This window comes from Chrysochloris asiatica, unplaced genomic scaffold (assembly GCF_000296735.1).
Source record: "Chrysochloris asiatica unplaced genomic scaffold, ChrAsi1.0 scaffold00069, whole genome shotgun sequence".
NCBI classification, from domain to species: Eukaryota; Metazoa; Chordata; class Mammalia; order Afrosoricida; family Chrysochloridae; genus Chrysochloris; species Chrysochloris asiatica.
Window position 1 is genome coordinate 2,010,950 of NW_006408587.1, and position 20,241 is coordinate 2,031,190.

Here is a 20,241-nt window from a genome sequence, read left to right on the forward strand (position 1 = left end):
ACTGGGCACGTTGTAGCCCCATTTTAGGTATTCCAATCAGTTATAGGCAGAAGACGGACTTACAAGCTTTCTATGGTGATGCTTTTTGCTATTCCTTTCTCTTGCCCACCGGTGTCTATTTTATAATATAATGCAAGGAAAACCAAGATTCAAAAGACAGCCAAGCATGTTAACATTATTCCCCCCTTTTCCCCGTTCCAACCATGGCTCAGTCTCCACTCATTTTTTATTTCATTCTTCCTCGAAGTTTTTGAAGCCTCTTTGCATGTATATACATAATTTGGGGGTACTATTTGTCTATATATGAAGGCAAGTCAAAAAGTATTACTGAAAAATCATAGAAAACTTTATTAAACAGAGATATCAAAATGCAAAGCTATTATTTCTGGAAACATCTTCCATCTTGTTCTATATGCTCCTGAAAGCGTTGTTTCCATCTCTCTAACCCTACATGAATAATTCTGTGCTCTTCAATTCATATCATATCAAATTAAAATTTTGACATCCTCAAGAGCCTCAAACTGTGTTCCTTTTAAATGGTCTTTGAATTTTGGAGATGGTTGAACATTAACCATTTTCTTTTGGCACAGTGACTGTGTGTATTCTTTCCATCTTCTCTTGATGCTTTCTGCATCATTCAATAATTTTCCCAGAGAACCTTTCAATATCAAAAGTCAAGGCTTGAATTTTTTCTTCAGTTCCCCTAGCTTGAGAAATGCTGGGCGTGTTCTTCCTTTTTGGTTTTCTGATTCCAGATCTTTGCACATTTTGTTGTACTAATTGGCTCAATCTTCTCGAGCTGATCTTTGAAATTTTCTGTTCAGCTCCTGGACCTCCTCATTTCTTCCATTTGCTTTAGCATCTCTACGCTAGAGAGCAAGTTTCAGTGTCTCTTCTGACATTCATTTTGATCTTTTCCTTCTTTCTTGTCTTCTTAATGGCATTTTGCATTCTTCCTGTATGATGTTCTTGATGTTATCCCACAACTCTTCTGGTTTTTGGTCTTTAGTGTTTAATGTATCAAATCTGTTCTACAGATGATCTCTAAATTCAGTTGGGATATATTCAAGGTCATATTTTGGCTCTCGTGGGCTTGTTTTCATTTTCTTCAGCTTCAGTTTGAATTTGCAGATGAGTAGTTAATTGATGATCTGTTCCACAGTTTGCCCCTGGCCTTGTTTTGACTGATGATGTGGAGCTTTTCCATCTTCTCTTTCTGCAGATGTAGTCAATTTGATTTCTATGTATTCCATCTGGTGAAGTCCATGTGTATAGTTGTCTCTTATGCTGTCTAAAGAAGGTATTTTAAATGAACAAATCATTGGTTTTGCAGAATTCTATCATGCATTCTCCAGCATCATTTCTATCACCAAGGCCATATTTTCCAACTACTGACCCTTCCTTTTTGCTCCCAACCTTTGCATCCCAATCACCAGTAATGATTAATACATCTTGATTGCATGTTTGATCAATTTCAGATTGAAGAAGTTAGTAGAATTCTTCTATTTCATCCTCACTGGCTTTAGTGGTTGGTGCATAAATTTGAATAATAGTGATATTAACTGGGCTTCCCTGCAGGTGCATGCATATTATCCTATCACAGACAGTGTTGTACCTCATGATTGACATGGATATGTTCTTTGTGACAGTGAATACAACACCATTCCTCTTCAATTTATCATTTTCAGCATAGCAAACTATGTGGTCATCAGATTCAAAATTGCCAATACCAGTCCATTTCAGCTCACTATTGCCTAATATATCGATGTTTATGCATTCCATTTCGTTTTTTGACAACTTCCAATTTCAATTTTATGTGTAATGCACTGGACTGCAAAGTCAGTTTGAACCACAAGGTGTGTGATTCAAGCTCACCAGCTGCTCCTTAGAAACCCTATACAGGGTTGCTATGAGTTGGAACCGACGCATCGGCACTTAACAAAAATATTAAATAAGTTGTTGTTGTTGTGAAGTGCCGTTGAATCACTTCAGACCCATAGTGACCCTGTATAGGGTTTCCGAGGAACAGTGGGTGAGCTTGAACCACCGACCTTGCAGTTCAAATGGCTTTGTAGTCTGGCACAACTTATGTCGAAATTTTATTATTTTAACTGCTAACTTGATTATAGTTTTCCTTTCCTTTAAATATTTGTTGTTGTTAAGTGCCGTTGAGTTGGTTCCATCTCATAGCGACCCTGTGTAGAGTTTCCGAGGAGCAGCTGGTGAGCTTAAACTGCCGACCTTGTGGTTCAAACCAACCTTGCAGTCCAACACATTAACCCACAGTGTCACTTTTATTACTATTCAGATGTCTGTTGTTATTGTTGTTAGGTGCCTTCGAATTGGTACCAACTCATAGTGACCCTATGTACAACAGAACAAAACACTGCTTGGTCCTGGGCCAACCTCACAATTGTTGCCACGTTTGAGTCCATTGACGCTGCCACTTTGCCAATCCATCTCGCTTTTTCTGACCCTCCACCTTACCAAACACGATATCCTTCTCCAGCAGTTGATCCCTTCTGACAATATGGCTGAAGTACGAGAGATGAAGTTTGGCCATCCTGGCCTCCAAGGAACACTCTGGTTGCACTTCTTCCAACACAAATCTGTTGGTTCTTTTAATAGCCCATGGCACTTTCAATATTCTCCTCCAACACCACTCAAAAGCACCAATTCTTCTATGGTCTTCCTTATTGTTGGTTGTTGTTGTTTGTTGTGAAGTGCTGTCAAGTCGGTTCTGACCCATAGCAACCCTGTATAGGGTTTCTGAGGAGCAGCTGGTGAGCTTGAACAGCCAACCTTGCAGTTCAAATGGCTTTACAGTCTGGTGCATTAGCCCATAGTGCCACACTGACTCATAGTAACCTTATACACAACAGAAGAAATCAATTCCTAGTCCTACTCCATCCTGAGCCCATTGCTACTGCCATGTGCAAATCCATCTCATTGGAGGTCTTTCTCTCTTTCACTGACTCTCCACTTTGACAAGCATGTCCTTCTCCAAGGACTTGCCCTTCCTGATACTATGTTGGAAGAATGAGAGATGAAATCTGACTATGATGGTTTCTAAAGAGCATTCTGTCTGTACTTCTTCCAACACAAATTTGTTTGTTCTTCTGGAAGTCCATGGTACTTTTAATATTTTTCTCCAAAACCATTACTCAACTGCATCAACTCTTCTATGGTCTTCCTTATTCACTGTTTAACTTTCACATATATATGAAGCAATTGAAAATACCATTGTTTGGGTCAGGCACATTTTAGTTCTCAAACTGGTATCTCTGCTCCTGAATATTTTAAAGTGGTCTTGTGCAGCAGATTTGGCTAGTGCCAACAGGTCATTTGATTACTTGACTACCACTTCCATGTGTGCTGTTAGTGGATCCAAGCAAACTGGAGTCTTTGACAACTTCAATCTTTTCTTCATTTATAATGGTGTTATATATTGGTCCAGGTATGAGGATTTTTATTTTCTTTACCTTAAGATGCTATCCATATTGAAGACTGTGGTCTTTGATGTTCATCAGTAGGTATTTTTTTTTATTATTTATTTAGGTGAAATTTTACTTTATTTACACATATGTAATTAAGTATAAAGCAAAGCACATCAGGAAAAAAAACCCAGGCCATTTTGTTGGCAGGGAGGAGTGAGGAAAGGAGACAAATTATCAAAGAAGACAATCTAAGAGAATTCCAGGTAAAGCTTGGTTGTATAATGCAAAATTAGGTCTTGTCTCAATCTACAAACGAAACAAAAGGAATCAACTGTTTATCCTGTTTAGTATAAGAATTTTTACATTAAATATATAGTAATTCATTTCTCAGAAAGTGATACCAGTAAATAGAACTTTTAGAAAAGATGTTTTCATTATGCAATTTTACTAGAAAATCTCAAATTCAGCTACATAGCTACATAATACTTGGTGGTGGTGGTGACTGCCATCGAGTCAGTTCCGACTGGTAACGACCCTGTATAGAATTTCCAAGAAGCGATTGATGAGCTTGAAATGCTAACCTTGCAGTTCAAACCAACTTTGCAGTCTATAGTGCATTAACTCATAGTGCCACACCATTACATTGTTCTGGGTTAGTATACATTGCAGCTTAATATGAAACTATATTTTGTATTTTAAAAAGGCTGCAATAGTTATGTTTTCCTTTTATTCTAATACTTTAACAGGGTGAAGATGACAGCTGAAGCATAGTAAGTGAAGGTAGTTAAAACTGAATGATAATCACAGCCTTTCACAATCTCCATATTCTAATATTTACATGGAATGAAATCAATGCTATTTAATTAGTATTTTACACACACACAGCTGAAAAAAAGGTAATCATTCTAAATGTAATATTAAAAAGCAAATATAGATATCAAGTAATATGAACAGCACTACTGTATAAAAGTGACTGATGCTAATAGAAAGCTAAGCCTTTATCATTCATCTTCATCTTAATGGCTTATCAAAGCATCAAGTTTCCAGTAGATAAACTACTCTGTGAAAGTCAGTACATCTGTGAAACCAGGATAAGGATATAGCTATCTTGATGTGTGAACAAGAGACAGGTTGAAGAGTAGGATTTCCAGCCATATAGAAGAGAAAAAGGTAGGTCCTCATATAGCATTTGCTCATTGGGTCTTGAAGAGCTTCTTGTGCATAATACAGAGTTGGCTGGAGAAGTAAACTGTTGAGAAGTTCAGCGACATTCCTTTACTACTTAGTTTTTAAACAGTTTTAAAAAAGTTTTTTGCAGAGCTTTTTCCATCATGCTTCATAATGCTTGGTGCAGTCCTTTTAGTATATGTTCAAAGACGAAAGTAGGATGTCAACTACAATCCCTGATGTTGACAGTCTGTCTGCAATTTGAGAGTCCTTTAATCCAATGACATTCTGTCCATTGACTTCACAGATGTACTCAGTGAAAAGATCATTTCTGGCTACAGAACTATCTTTCACTGTTTTTTTTTTTTTTTTTGCACTGACCCTCCACTTTACCAAGCATGATGTCCTTCTCTAGGATCTTATCCTTCCTGATAAGAGAAGCATGAGAGATGAAGTCCTCATCCTGGCTTCTAAGGATCTTTCTGTCTGTACTTCTTCCAACACAATCTTGTTTGATGTTATTTTTCCATTTTTAAAGATAAAACCAACATGTCCAGTATTATTCTTATGCATGGTGATAGTGTGTTCAAAGGGCCTGACATGAATGATCATGGTAATCTCTCCAAATGCCTGTTTGAACAAAACACACAAGTGCTTTGTCCGAGTTCAGTTTTCACCATTAAGACAGCACAGTTTTCACCATTAACCTTGAGTATCTATCTTATCCCCAAATCTCAGACCAACCAAAGATGATGGAGAATTATCCTGGAATAGCTGAAAAAGTACACCATTATCTATTGATTTAGCCTGAAGTCAATAGTCCCATCTTAATCATTACACAAAATTCCTTCAGGAATCTCTTGTTTAATTTCTGCTCTTTGAATTCCAACATCATTAGCAGTTCCGGGAGCCACCCTGTGGTTCATACTGGAAAGTCTTGCTACCAACTGCCCCTGCACTGGTGCTCCTGGAATCAGGACCATATTTGCACACATTTCTTCTTCATTTAGACTCAGACCCATGTATTGGGAGAGCTCTGGATATGGTTTAGGATATAGGTTTCTGTTTTGAGAGGTGGCAGAAGAAGCTTCTGACAAGATTTCTGGGTTGACAGGGTTTGCAGAAAAGACAGCTTGTGCCTTAGTTACTTTGTCTACTCTCAGCTCTTGAAGAGAAGCACACACAGACATTTTTGCAGAATTTTTCAAGGCCACAGGGATCTGCTCGTAGCTACTGTCTCAAGGTCTGGGAACCCAGTAAGTATTTTAAGCCCTCTTTACTTTCAGCAAACAAGGTTGTATCATCTGCATGTTGCAGGTTGTGAATGAGTCTTCCTCCAATACTGATGCCACGCTCTTCATATAATCCAGCATTTCATTATATTTGTTCAGCATACAGCTTGAATAAGTATGATGAAAGAATACAACCCTGGCACACACCTTTCCCAATTTTAAACCATTCAGTGTCTCCTTGTTTTGTTTGAATGACTGCCTCTTGGTCTATGTACAGTTTCCTCATAAGCACAATTAAGTGTTCTAGAATAGCCAATCTCACAATATTATCCATAGCTTGTCATGATCCACAAAGTCAAAGACCTTTGCATAGTCAGTAAAGCATAGGTAAACATCTATGTAGTATTCTCTGCTTTCAGTCAAGATCCATCTGATGTCATCAGTGATATCCCTTATTCCACATCCTCATCTGAATCCAGCTTGAATCTCTGGTAGTTCCCTGCCATTGTACAGTTGCAGTGGTTTTTGAATTATCTTTAGCAAAATTTTGCTTGGCTGTGATATGAGTGTTATTGTCCTATTATTTCCACATTCTGGTGGGTCATTTCTCTTTGGAATGGGCACAAATGTGGATCTCTTCCTATCAGTTGTCCAGGTACCTGTCTTCCAAATTTCTTGGCATAGATTTCATTCATATGAATGCCTCCAGTATTGCATCAGTTTGTTGAATGATTTCAATTTGTATTCCATCAGTTCCCTGAGCCTTATTTGTTGCCAATATCTTCAGTGTGCCTTGGACTTCTTCCTTCAGTACCACTGGCTCTTAATTATGTTATATGGTTGAACATTGACCATTTCTTTTTGGTACAGTGATATTGAGCATGTTCTTCCCTTTTGGTTTTCTAACTCCAGGTCTTTGCACATTTCATTAAAATACTTGACTTTGTCTTCCTTTGAAATGTACTATTTAGTTCTTTTACCTCCTCATTTATTCCTTTTTTTTTTTCTCTTTAGCATCTCTACGTTGGAGGGCAAGTTTCAGAGTCTCTTCTGACATCCAACTTGTTCTTTTCCTTCTGTCTTGTTTTCTTAATAACCTCTTGTTTTCTTCTTGTATGATGTTCTTGATGTCATCCAACAACTCTCTGGTCTTGGGTCATTAATGTGTCACAACTTGAAAATATTGGTGCAATTCTTAAGAAATTCTGATTATATGGTATTATGTTTCAAGATAATTATGTGTTAGATTGGAAGCTCCTTGAAAACAAAGTTAATCATTATGCTTAGAGATATTTTAGTCTAATATTCTTTTTGTCAAATTGACTTTGTTTGCTTTATTTAACTTTTATAATTGATTCCTATTAAGTCGTTCACTCTCAAAAGTAGTATTATAATTTAATATAATCATTCTCAGTTTTTCACCTTCAGATAAATTTTACTTTGCAGATACACTGAAAATGCTTGATTAAAAATAGTTTTAACAAAAATGAAATTGTCAGATTTATGACGAGGACTATAATATTTTAATGTGGATACCACTGAACTAAATCAAGATTTCTAGGACTCTTATAAAAAACCTAGTGAAGTTTTCAGACTACCACTGATCCAGAATTGAGTGGAATGAAAATTAACTACAGTGGATGGAGTAAACTAAAATAATTACTATAAGGTTTATATTACAATATTGGTGGTGTTCAAAGTTCTATTGTATAGATACAATTTTCCCCCCCTTTCTCTTGTTAGCTGATTGTTGTTGTTTAGTGTCGTTGAGTTGGTTCTGACTCATAGTGACCTTGTATAGGATTCCCAAGGAGTGGCGTTTGGATTTGAACCTCCTACCTTTCAGTTCTAACCGACCTTGCAGTTCAGTGTTTATCTTACAGCCATTCCAACCAGGCCTTCCCTTGTTGTCCAACTCTATTTCAATGGTGTAATCATTTAACTTCTCTTTTTGTATCTCAAATAGGAATAGAAGTTTTAACACATCAAAAATTTAACTACATGTATTCAGACATAGTTCCTGCTTCAGCTGTTTGACTGTTAATACTAATTGCTTGGATGGTTACTCCTGCTCCCATATCTCTGGTTTTCATACTTTTGTTCTTGATATTGACTTCTGGCTATCCTGTCCATTCAGACTGTGTTTCTTTGGCTTCCGGATCACTTCTTATGTCTGGACATTTAATATAATTCTCAGTAAGGGACATTCTCTTCAAGCTTTTATACCACAGGATCTTCAGCCCAATCCCTCCTCTACCTTCCCCATCAGCAAATGGGACCGAATCATAGAAACTGCTTAGAGAGGTAATGCATCTTCCCCAGTCCTAGTTTTCATAAGGTAGCATTTTTTTTCCTCCTCCTAAAAGCTCTTCCAGATTTGTTCCTCAGGCCCTTCCCCTTACATTGTAAGGCAAGGAATCAATTACCTAATTTAAAATTTTAAGTAAATAACTAGACATATGTAGCTCAGCCATTTATTCCCTCTCTTTTCTTATGTGCAAACTGCCTAAATGAGTCCCATATATTCATCAGGTCCTAATGTAGAGAGGTCTGAATTGTCTTGTTGACCTGTGATAGGTGGCAAATCTACTGAATTCTAGGGTACAGGTTATATTAGTGAGCCCATCTGGGCTGGCACCACCTTACCTTTATCAAAAACAAAGCTATTTTGACTTTCAATTGCTAATTTGCTTGTCTTTCTCAGTGAGTTGAGAATTTAAGTAGGAAAAGAGGAATATAATTTATTTGGGTTCACTCAACTTCCTCAAAATCCATGACATCTTTTCCTAAGAGTTTAAAATAATGTGAAGTCTGAATGCATTTATAAAATCAAGCACTAGATTTCTGTATTCTATACTCCTATGGAGGCTTTTAAAAATGCATCATAAATACTTTGGGAACACTTTTGTGCCTTACAGAGCGCACAACTCATCTTGCTTGTGTTTAAAAAGTGGCATTATAGTATAGTGAAAACCACAAGAGACTAATAATCATAGAAACTTAAGTATAAATAACACTTCAACACCTAATAGTTAGACTTCTGGTGTGGTGCTGTAGGATTAGCACTGGGCTGGCAACCACAAGGTCGGCAGTTCAAACCTATCACCTGCTCCTTGGAAACCCTATACAGGGTTGCTGTGAGTTGGAACTGACTCAACAGTGCTTAACAACAACAATAACAGCAAATAGTTTTGTGACATTAGATAATTAACTTTCTATGCTTTAGTTATTTCTTCTTAAAATGAGAAAAGTAACAGCTGTTAATATTGTAGTGATAAAATGAGATAATATACAGGTATGCATCAGTTAACATCTGTATGTATGTCCACAGTCATAAGATTTTTGTTGTTGTTGTCTTAGCAGTTCTTCTTTTATTTATTATTTTCCCCAAATGGCTCAAACCCAGCAGTTACACTGCAGGAGAAAGATGAGACTTTCTGCTCTTGTAAAGATTCACAGCCTAGGAAACCCCATAGAGGGTTTCTATGAATCAGAATTGAATCAATGGAGGTGAGATTATAATAGTTTTAAAGCCCCTAAACCCAGAATTTTTCAATACTGGACCATGGGTGGGATACAGCCAAGTGAGGCAGAGAACATGGTTCTGGGTATGGGCTTTCAGACCTTGTCCATTGGGCAGATGGGCAGCTGTGACCAGGGCTGTTCCTGCTACTCAGTTGAGTGGAACAGTGGATGGGGCTGGGTACACGCCAGTCCCTCCTTGTTTGATTCCTTTTGCTTCACTTCCATTAACACCATCTCAGTTTTAACTGCTACTGCTCATTCCTCTGGTCCCTGCCAGCAACTCCAGTAATAGTAGAGTGGCAGAGGTGAGGATGACTAGAAGTGGGCTCCCATAAGGTTTTAATATCTTATTTGCTCAATGTCCAGATCACATAGCATATTTAAAAAAAAGTTTTTATTGGGAATTATGTTTTAGTTTACATGGGTGAACATTATCTTTATATTTATCCTATCGTATTTTGTTTCATTGCAATGATCACAATCCCCTGCATACATCATCAAACAACCAAAGGGTACATCCCACATGCTTGCCCCGCTGGCTGCCAGCACACAGCCCCTTTCCCTCCCTGAGTCCAAGTCCCCAGCTGCTCCTTCTGTCAATGTTATTGTCTATGCTACCATCCCTAGTGTCACTTCCTTCCCGGACAGAGTCTTCCACTTCGCTTTTCTCCCTTGATGGTTCCAGGGATCTCCCCTCCTGGACTGCAAAATCAGCCACTCCCCTCCTTTTGTTACCAAAAATTTACATTTACCTTTCCAACACTCACTGCCAGACCTGATAGCAATCATTCCCTATTGAACCACAGGAGTCCTTTACCCCTCACTTTTTATCAACCCCATCCAGACAGGTTAGAAACAATTCAGTGGAGATTCTACCTTTCCCTGTATCCTCTGGAGCTAGGTTCCCTATTGAAAGCTTGTAAGCCAGTCACTTCTTGCCTTTGTAGTCCCCCCATTTTAGGTAGCCAATGTCTAAGTTCCCCATCCCTGTCGACCATGTGTACCAAGGCGATGGGAATGATCCTCAGTATAGAGATTTGTCCACTCCTTTGTCATACTGCATCCATAAGCATAGGTCAAGTTCATCCACTTGTAGTGGGTTAATCTTTTTTGTTGTTGTTGCTCTTCTTTCTTCCTCTAGTTGTGTTGTGATCATCCAACCATTGATGCCAGGTCAAATGGGTACTATCTGCAAGTGTGGGTGTTCTTTTGCATCTCCCCTCACATCATAACAACTGGATACTTCACACTCCGTTCTTATCCTCTGGGGCCATGTCCCTGTCCCTGGGCCCAGGAGTCCCCAGGTCTCATCATACTGATGGTTAACCAGGTCTCAATCCAGGTTAACAGGAGTCTATTAAATGTGGTCGGACTTAGTTCACAACTTCATTGCTGTTTTTCTCCCACTTCCCCTTATCGATGACCAACATGGTCAGCAGCAGGACCACATGCCTGCTAGTGTATTCCAATTGAGTTTCAGTCTTGGGAGGGGGTTTGCCTTAAAGGGACCTGACCACTTGCCTTGATGGCTCCCTGGGGGAACAACTTGCTTATTCCTGTAGTAGTCAATTTGACTGCTTTTATTGTTTTTGATTTTTCCTGCTTGTCTTTCTTTCAATAAGTATCTTCTGTTCTTCTAGCTGCTTCAGACTGGTCTGCTTGTTCTTTCAAGTGTAAATGTCCCACCTCAGAAGATTCTGGATGGGGATTAGGATTCCACCTGTGTTCTTGTGCAATGCAAAGACTCTGCAGGGAGCCTCCTTCACTGGGCAAGTTCTAGCCTCATTTTAGGAATTCCAATCAGTTATAGGCTGAAGACAGACTTACAAGCTTTCTTTGGTGATGTTTCTGGCTATTCCTCTCTTTCCCCTTCAAGGATCTATTTTACAATAGTAGGCAAGGGAAACCAAGATTCAAAAGACAGCCAAGCATCTAAATATCATTCCCCCACTTTTACCCATTCACATCATGCCTCAATCTTTGTATCCACGAGCCCTGTTGTTCCATGGTTGTGCTAACATCATTATTTACCATTGTCCTACTTAGCCCATGTGAACCTGCCTAGCTATTCTCCCATCCACCTTGTTTTCCTTTCCTCTTCCCTTTCTAGTGTGTGCCCCACCCTAGCACCCAAACTATCCTGCGCCTATTCCCTACCCTGTGACCCCCCTTCCCCTCCTGCCCCACTCCATACATCCTGGTAACCAGCCACAACAACAACAAAAAATAAAAATAAAAATAAAAATAAATGTTTTTCTTCCCCCTCTTAGTGTGGGTGTTTTTTCTTAATCTTTTACAATAATGGTCCTATGAAGTATTTCTCTTTTTGTCTCAAGGTTCATCTATGTTATGTGGTGGCTTGCTGCTTCTTTGTTATTTTCAGGGTAGCATAATATTCCATTCTTTCATTGATGGGCACTTAGGCTGTCTCCATCTTTTTGCTATTGTAAATAATGCTGCTATGAACATTAGTGTGCATATATCTACTCGTGTTATGGCTCGTATTTCTTGTGGATAAACAGCAAGTAGAGGAATCGCTGGATCATAAGGTATCTCTATTTCCAACCTTCTGAGGAAACGCCATATTGTTTTCCAGAGTGGTTGGACCATTTTGCAATCCCACCTGCAATGTAGGAGGGTCCCAGTCTCTCCACATCCTCGCCAACATGTATTGCCCTCTACTTTTTTGATCTTTGCTATTATTGCTCGTGTGAGATGCTATCTCATTGTTGTTTTGATTTCCATCTCTCTAATGGCTAGTGATTGCGAACATTTCTTCATCTTTTTGTTAGCTGCTGGATCTCCTTCTTGGTGAAGTGTCTATTCATGTCCTGTGCCCATTTTTCATTTGTCCTTTTCTTTTAGAGGTGTTGTAGCTTCCTATATATTTTGGAAATTAGTCCCTTGTCTGATGTTATTGCAAAAGATTTTTTCCCATTCTGTGTGCTCCTTTTTTACTCTCTTAATGAAGTCTTTTGATGCACATAAGGTTTTATTTTTAGTATGTCCCACTCATTTGTTTGTGTAATTTTCAAAATGTTTGGTAGTTTGTGTATGCCCTATATTAGAGCACCCACATTTGTCTCTATTTTTTCATTGATGGCCTTTGTATTTCTGGGATTCACATTTAGGTCTCTAATCTAGTCTGAGTTGGTTTTTGTATAAGGTGTGAGGTAAAGGTTTTGTTTCAGTCTTTTGCATATTGCTTTCCAATTCTGCCAGAACCATCTGCTGAAGAGACTATCTGCTCCCCATGCAATATACTTAGGTACTTTGTCGAAAATCAGTTGGCTGTTTATGGATGGGTTAATTTCTGGATTTTAAGTTCTGTTCCATTGGTCAATGTATCTTTCATTATATCAGTACCAGGCTGTTTTGACCACTGTAGCCATGTAGTAAAATTTGAAATCAGGGAGTGAGAGGTCCCCCATTTTGTTCTTTTTCTTAAGCAGTGCTTTGCTTATCCTGGGTCTCTTTCCTTTCTATTTAAATTTTTAATTTTTTTTCCCCATCTCTTTGAAGAATGTCATTGGAATGTGGATTGGGATTGCATTATATGTGTAAAATTGCTTTGGGCAGTACTGACATTCTCACAATGTTAAGTCTTCTTATCCAGAAGCATGTTATATTCTTCCATTTTTGTTAGTCTCTTTTGGTTTCTTATAGTAGTGTAAGAAGTTTTCTTTGAATAAGTCATTTGTTTCTCTGGTTACATTTATTCCTAGATAGTTCATCCTTTGGGTAGCTGTTGTAAATGGTTTTATTTTCTTAATATCCTTTTCAGCACTGTTGTTATTGGCATAGAAGAATCCAACTGACTTTTGGATGTTGATCTTATACCCTGCCACTTTGCTGGATCCTCCAATTAGGTTTAGTAGCTTTTTTACTGAGTTGTTGGGGTTTTCTATATATAGGATCATATCGTCTGCAAATAGAGATAATTTTACTTCCTCTTTGCCTTTGATTTCCCTAGCTTGCTGTATACTCTGGCTAAGACTTCCAGCACAATATTGAATAGGAGTGGTGACAAAGGGCATCCTTGTCTGGTTCCTGTTTGCAGAAGGAAGGGTTTCAGTTTCTCTCCATAGAAAGTGATGAAGGCTGTTGGTTTTGTATATATGCTCTTGATTATGTTGAGGAATTTTCTTTCAATTCTTACTTTGTTGGGTGTTTTTATCAAGAATGGATGTTGGATTTTGTCAAATGCCTTTTCTGCATCAATTGATATGATCATGTACTTCTTTTTTCTTATTTATATAGTGGAGTACATTGATTGTTTTTCTAATGTTGAACCATCCTTGCATCGCTTTCATGAAACCCACTTGGTCATGATGTAGTATTTTTTGACGTGCTGCTGGATTCCGTTGGCTAGGATTTTGTTGAGAATTTTTTCATCTATGCTCATGAGGGATATTGCTCTATAATTTTCTTTCTTATTGAAGTCCTTCCCTGGTTTTGGTATGAGGGTTATGCTTGCTTCATAAGTGTATTAGGAAGTGTTCCATCCTCCTTTATATTCTGGAATAATTTGAGTAGAATTGGTGACAGTTCTTTCCTGAATGTTTGGTAGACCTCACCAGTGAAGTCATCTGGGCCTGGACTTCTTTTGGTTGGGAGTTTTTTGATGACCTTATCAATATCTTCTATTTTTATGGGTCTGTACAAGTCTTCTACTTCACTCTGTATGAGTTTAGGTAGTTCGTGTTTTCTAAAAATGTATCCATTTCTTCTGAGTTTTCAAATTTGTTGGAGTACAACTCTTCATAATATCTGTTACTATCCTTTGGATTTCCTTCGGTTCTGTTGTTACATCACCCATGTGGTTTCTGTGTGTGTTATTTGTGTCTTCTCCCTTTTTTCTTTTTTTAGGTTTGCCAATGTTTTGCCAATTTTATTAATCCTTTCAAAGAACCAGCTTCTTGTCCTGTTAAGTCTTTCTATAGTTTTTCTTTTTTCTATGTCATTTATTTCTGCTCAGATCTTTATTTCTTTTCTTTTGGTGACTGTAGGTTCCCTTTATTGGGCTGTTTCTAGTTGCTGGAGATGCTGTGTTAATGTGTTAATTTTGATTCTTTCTTCTTTTTGGATGTGCGCATTTATCACAATCAGTTGTCCTCTCAGCACCGCTTTTGTTGTGTCTCAAAGATTTTGGTCTGTTATGTTTAATTCTCATTTGTTTCTTAGGAAGTCTCTAAATTCTCATTTAATTTCTTCTAATATCCAGTCTCTCTTCAGCAGGGTGTTATTCAGTTTCCATGTATTAAACTTTATTTCCTTGGCATTCTTATTGTTGATTTCTAATTTTATGACATTGTGATCTGGAAAGATGCTTTGTAGTATTTTGATGTTTGTCAATTTATGGAGGCTTGCTTTGTGACCTAACACATGGTCAATTCTGGAGAATGTTCCATGTGCACTGAAAAAGAGTATGTCTTGTGCTTGTGTTCGGTTGAATGCTCTGTACATGTCTATGAGGTCAAGTTGCTTGATTGTGCTGTTTAGTTCCTCTGTAGCTTTGTCACATTTCTTTCTGGTTGTTCTATCCCTTTTTGAAAGTGATGTATTAAAATCTCCCACTATAATTGTTGATTTATATATTTCTTACTCCAATTCTAGTAAGGTTTGCTTTATATATCTCAGTGTTCTTTCATTTGGAGCATAGATATTAATTATGGTTATGTCATCTTGCTCCATTGACCCTTTTTTCATGAGATAGTGTCATTCTTTATCTCTTATGCTGGCTTTTGCCTTAAAGTTTATTTTATCAGAGATTAGTATTGTCACTCCTGCTTGTTTTTTATTGCTATTAGCTTGGTATATTTTTTCCATTCTTTAACTTTTAGTCTGTTTTTGTCTTTTTGTGTAGAACGTGTCTCTTGTAGGCAGCGTATTGAAGGGTCTTGGTTTCTTATCCATTCAGCCATTCTCTGTCTCTTCACTGGTGCATTTAATCCATTGACACTCAATGTAATTATCGATAGGTATGGATTAACTGCTGTCATTATGTTAATTTTTTGTGGTACTGTTTGTTCCTTTGTTCTGCGTGGCTTCTTGTGCTGAGTTCATGTTTTTTGTGGTATTTCTTGTTGATTTTTTTCTTAGTTTTAATGTTTCCCTGTTCTGTTTGTGTCTTCATTTTCATGGTAACTTGTGAAGTATTAATTTTCTTTGGTGTTACCCTATAGTCTATTAAGTTTTCCCTGCGTTTAAGACAGTCTATTGTATCTTGCAATCTACTTGACCTCCTCACCACCTGGATCTCTGGCCCTATATTTTCCCCTTCTTTGACATTGTTAATATTTTCATCTTTTGTTGGCCTCACTGCACTGGCCCTCTGAATTTATTGCTGTAATTTTGTTCTATTTCGAACTCTGCTTTCTGTTGGCTGAGTTTCAGGTTGTGTTGCCATGTCTGTCAATCTCTTGTTGTTGTGTTCTTGCTGTTTTTCATTCCAAAGAGCTCCCTTTAGGATGTTTTGAAGTGCTGGATTGGCTTTGACAAAATCTCTTAACTTCTGTTTCTCCTGGAAGGTTTTGATTGCACCATCGTATTTGATTGACAGTTTTGCTGGATAGATGATTCTTGGTTGGCAGTTTTTTTTTTTCCTTTTAGGGTTTTATATATGTCTCCCCATTGCCTTCTTGCCTGCATGACTTCTGCTGAGAATTCAGAGCTTAATCTGATCTGCTTGCCTTTATAAGTAACATTTCTCTTTTCCCTGGCTGCCTTTAGGATTCTCTCCTGTCATTGATTTTGGAAAGCTTGATTATGATATGTCTCAGTGATTCTGTTTTGGGGTCTATCCTTCCTGGGGTTCCTTCAGCTTCTTGAATGTTTATCTTCTCATCCTTCAAGATGTTAGGAAAATTTTCTTCCAGAAGCTCTTCAATTATCTCTTCTGTGGAGTTCTGTGATTCTTCCGATTCTGGAATGTCAATAATTCTTAAGTTATTCCTCTTCATGTTATCCAGCATGGATCTTAGATGCTCTCCAGATTTTTAAATCCTTTGTCTCTGCTTGCTCTTCTGTCTTAGCTGTTTTGAGAGATTTGTCTTCCAGCTTGCTGGTTCTGGCTTCCTTCTCTTCCATTCTGCTCCTTTGCCCTTTCAGTGTATTGCCCATTTCTGATATTTTATTATTAATCATCAGGACTTCTTTTTGTAGGTTTCGATAGTTTCCAATGCCATATCTATCTTGTTTGATTTCTCCTGTAACACTTTCCTGACTTCTTCCTTATTATCCTCTACCCCTTTTTAGAGCATTTGATTTTGTTTCCATATCATCCTTCTGAATTCCTTCTCAGGCAGATCCAGAGCCTGCTCTTCTACTGGAAAGTCTGTGTCTGCTTCCAGCTCATTTGTCTCAGTTACTTTTTTCTGTTTTTGGACATGTGTTGAGATCTTTAATTGTGTTTTCTTGGGCATTTCCAGCAGTTATGTGGGTGCTTAATGTTTAAATGGGTGTGTGTTGCTTTGTTGTTAAACTTACTAAGCATCTCCTGGTGGATATGATCTGGAGATAGGCTTCCCTTTTCATATGTAATGTCTAGCAGCTCGTTTTGGCTCTTGCCCAGATGGTGGGGTATTACTGGGTATGCTTGTAGCTTGGCTATATGAACACAGTTGCTGTCTCTTCTTGGGTAGAGTAGGTGGAGAAAGCTCTAAACCCTGGAAAAAGGAGTGAGACCAAAAGGACCAAAGACAGAATCAATATAGAAGCAGAGGCAGAAACCACCAATCAAAAAACAAAAATAACTCAAAACCATCAATTCTTCTGTAGTCTTCCTTATTCACTGTCCAACTTTCACATGCATATGAGGTTATTGAAAATATCATGGCTTGGGTCAGGCACACCTTAGTCTTCAAGCTGACATCTTTGCTCTTCAACACTTTAAAAAGGTCTTGTATAGCAGATTTGCCTAATGCAATACGTCGTTTGATCTCTTGACTTCTAAGAGTGTTGATAGTTGATCCAAGAAGATTGAAATGCTTGACAACTTCAAACTTTTCTCCATTGATAAGAATATTGTTTATTGGTCCAGTGGTAAGGATTTTTGTTTTCTTTACATTGAGATGCAATCCATAATGAAGGCTGTGCTCTTTGATCTTCATCAGTAAATATTTTAAGCCTTCTTCACTTTCATCAAGCAAGGTTGCGTCATCTGCATACTGCAGGTTGTTAAATAAGTCTTCCTCCAATCCTGATGCCACATGTTTCTACATATAACCCAGCTTCTTGGATTATTTGCTCAGCATACAGGTTGAATAAGTGTAGTGAAAGAATACAACCCTGTTTCACACCTTTCTTAATCTTAAACCACTCAGTGTTCCCATGTTCTGTTCGATCAACAGCCTCTTGGTCCATGTACCGATTCCTCATGAGCACAATTAATTACTTCCATTATCTTAAGGAAATTACTCCTTTGAATGTGCTCTTTTTCTTAATGGTTTCCCAAGTGGGGAGTAAAAAGACACTCATCTACCAAACAAATTAACTGAATACACTTATTGTGTATTAGTAAATGACATATTTCATGGACTGATTTAGAAAGATAGATTAACAATATGAAGTGCAAGTAAATCCCTTTAAGTTGATCCAAAATTAAGTTGGACTTAGCTATGATTCTTCTCTAGCCAAAAGTTTACAAAAACTTGAGGAACACTGGGTTCATCCTGAGGAGTTTAAACTGGAACATGGGACTGGAAGGCAGGCTTGACTTGAAAGGTACAGCAGAGTGAAGACTTTTAAATCCAAGGTCATGGCAAAATATCTGAAGTTCATTGTTAGGACTTTGATGGTGCAAGAAGGGAATGTAGAAGGTGCATACAGGACCCTAAACAGAATCCTCACCATGGATGGGCTCACTGACAACATTAAGCGACGGCGATACTATGAGAAGCCTTGCCACAAGCGACAATGGGAAAGCTATGAAACCTGCTGGAGGATCTACAATATGTAAATGGCTCACAAGATCAACTTCTTGATGCAAAAAGAACAGGGCAGATCCGTGGCAGGGCTGTTGAGGCACTTTATGTCTCTCTTTTCTTTCTAGAACCTATATTTGCATTCTCTACAATAAACTCAATCACATATATGCGAGAAAGGCTGCATATAGGAGGTAATGCCACTAGTCATCAATGTACCCTCTCTTTTATTAAGTAAAAAAGAAACTGAGTCAAAAAGTAGTCTAGGAGTACTGAAGAAATACTCCAACATTAGAATATGGCTACTATTTCTTATCCAGTTTTCATGAACCCCAAAGTAAAAGCTAATCCCTGGAAAAGTACCTGTTACTCTTTACAACGTTTACTAAAGTACCCTCCTGCCTACTCTTGTATCTATCCCCTTCTTTCCCCCAACAATTTTAAGTTAAAGAGGAGAGGAAGCATATTTGTATTTGGAACAAATTCTGTTTCTGAAACACCCATTTAAAAAAAAAAAAAAGTTACAAAGTCAAGTTCACAATGTCAGTATGAAAGTAGTTGCATTTTAGTTGTCTATTTATTGAAAGCATACATATTCCATTCAGATTTGCAGATCTCTTACATAAACTTTGTAGTCCTCCACAGGGCTGTGTTCTTCAGATTGGGAAATACTGCTGTTTGGGAAACATTTTGGGGTTGAAAGACTTACTCATCTCAGGAAGTTAAAATCCTTCCCTTGGTTTTATTCTGACTTATTTTCCAGGACACTGGATTCCCGTATATCCCAGATGAGTCTTCAACATCCGGAAAATGGGCATCAGTTTTAACACCCTGCAGGTTCAGCATTCAGTTAGGGTCAGATGGAAGGGCATTTTCACATCCTCTTATTTGATCTGTCACCATCTACGACAAACAATTTCTCCCAGGAGTATTGGCCAGTCAATGGGCTCACAATTCACCATTTCCTTCTATAAAATGGTGAGTATAGCGTTAAATATTGTCAAGTTAAAATTGTGATTTGCCAGTGCTTTCAGTGTGTGCATATGTTCCATTCCACTGTATTTAATTTTGGCTCAGTAGTAATTGAGACTGTGCAAAAATGTTCTCCTTTTTATTGTAATTCATTGTGAGGATTAATCTGAGATTTACATACATATAAAAAGCAAAAGACAAAAACAAGTGTAACTTAAAAGCATTTAAACGTAACGTAACAGAGTTTTACTATTGTTTTCTTGTGGAAATGGGGGTAGGAGTTTTAGTGCATACCTTAGAACAAAACACTCTAAAATGCCCCTTTAAGCATTTTCCTTCCCTCGGTTCATTCCACATGGTAGCACCAGTGAGACTTCTTCCTTTTCACCTTCTCATCCCCTCCCTTTGCCCAAGGAAGCTCCTTATCTTTTTCTCTTCCATTTCCTTCATACCTTGTTTTATATTCATCAGAAATAAAAGGCCAGATGAAGGCAGTCAGCCAAAAGTTAACCACATACTTCAGTCCCTCAAGCGTGTCTTCATTGTCTTACCAGTCTATTCAATAATGTCACAGTGGAATGGAAAGAACACTTAATTAGAAGTCAGTAGACTTGTGTTCTAGCTTATCTTCTGCCAAGAACAAGTGGTGTAACTTTCATCAGTTTATGTAGTAATAAACTTTATCTTCCTATTCTAAAATGGAACTAGTAATATCTATTTTGGAATCTGAGTGGCACAAACAGTTGTGAACTGGGCTGTTGTTAAGTGCTGTGGAGTCAGTTCTGACTCATAGAGCCTCTGTATAGGGTTTCTGAGGAGCAGGTGGTGCATTTGAACTGCAGACCTTGTGGATATAGTCCAATGCTTATCATACAGTGCCAAAGCAGGACTTTTACTGGGCTACTAGCCAAGTTTGGCAGCTGGAACACCTTCAAAGGCACCCCAGAAAAAAGGCCTGCTGATCTGCTTCTAAAAGGTCACAGC

At 38.0% G+C, this 20,241-nt stretch overlaps 2 pseudogenes; one reads left to right on the forward strand and one right to left on the reverse strand.

Annotated features, from left to right (window-relative positions):
* Positions 1 to 4,773: 4,773 nt before the first annotated feature.
* LOC102826893 lies at positions 4,774 to 5,794 on the reverse strand (annotated as a pseudogene).
* A 12,325-nt stretch (positions 5,795 to 18,119) lies between these two features.
* LOC102829973 lies at positions 18,120 to 18,384 on the forward strand (annotated as a pseudogene).
* Positions 18,385 to 20,241: the final 1,857 nt, after the last annotated feature.